Genomic DNA, 1430 nt, shown 5'->3' on the forward strand with positions numbered 1-1430 from the left:
CGGCGGCGGTTTTGCAGAGCGTGAATGCTCTGAAACACAAACAGCACACAGCAAACATGTTGGTGTGTAATCATGGTTATTAACATTCATGTACTTTATATAGCGTATAGTAAATACTGACTGCGACGCTGAACACATGCTAATGTTAGCTAACGTTACAGGAAACTTAACTTACCCTTTTGTGTCGGCGAACAACCGTCATGTCGACGTCTGAACTCCGTCAGTATTCCCAAACTCCTGTTTTTTTTAGCGGTGATTTTCGTCGCTTCCTCCAGCTTCTTTTGAAACAAAACATTTCTTCTGGCTGCGGCGAGTAGCCGACGTGCTGTTGTGACCCGCGCTGAAAATTACGTCATCACGCGTTGCTATAGTGACCAGCCACGCTGAGGCTTTACTCAATCTGCAATGGAAAACGGAAGAATAATGGGCCGAGGCAAGCTGTTACCAGCAGTGGAAAAACGCCATTTGTCAATGGGACATATCAGACGTAACAGCTGCTGGTTTAATTCTGGGCTTTTATTTTGAAGGTTCAGAGAAGAAGCAGGAGAAGCTGTCATCATCAGTCCGAGCCGTTCGCAAAGGGATGGAGAGTAAGTAATCAGATTACATGTGTATCTTCCTGTGGAGTAATCAGATTACATGTGTATCTTCCTGTGGAGTAATCAGATTACATGTTCATCTTCCTGTGGAGTAATCAGATTACATGTTCATCTTCCTGTGGAGTAATCAGATTACATGTACAGTTTCCTGTGGAGTAATCAGATTACTTGTTTCAGATCCGACCAGTAAGCTTCGCTACATCCTGCGAGACGCACGGTTCTTCCTCATAAAGAGCAACAACCACGAGAACGTCTCTCTGGCTAAAGCCAAGGTTAGTTAACCGTACTTCCTGTTGTTGTTGATGACTTCCTGTTGTTGTTGATGACTTCCTGTTGTTAGTGATGACTTCCTGTTTACTTTATCAGGTTTTAACATGAAAGAGTCCCGAGGAAAATATCACAACCCACTTATGACTCTAGACTGCTGATTGGTTGTAGAGGATCGTCACTTATGACTGTGTTTTTAGCAAATAAACAGATTGGGAATGTGAGTCCAGAACAAACATTTAAAAAAAAAAAAATCTAGCTAGACACCGACAGATTATCTACTCTCTGCACTATTCTCACTTCAACTGTTCAATATTAAGGGCCGTTTGGGGCCGTTAGCCTTTATTCCCCCTGTAGTCACCCTTTATTCTTACAGTGCAGACGCTTTTGCTGCTTGCTCCTGCCTCTGCTTGCTTATTTTTGCTGATAATCTTGCTTTTCCTCTGAGAGAAACTACGAGCAGCGGCTCTTGGATACTTATAAATTACTGGACTTTACATTTTTTGTAGACACAGTAGGCTATTGCCATATTTTAACATTTTCCTGCGTGAGCGTGGCCTACCA

Source organism: Etheostoma cragini, chromosome 16 (assembly GCF_013103735.1).
Source record: "Etheostoma cragini isolate CJK2018 chromosome 16, CSU_Ecrag_1.0, whole genome shotgun sequence".
Classification (NCBI taxonomy): Eukaryota; Metazoa; Chordata; class Actinopteri; order Perciformes; family Percidae; genus Etheostoma; species Etheostoma cragini.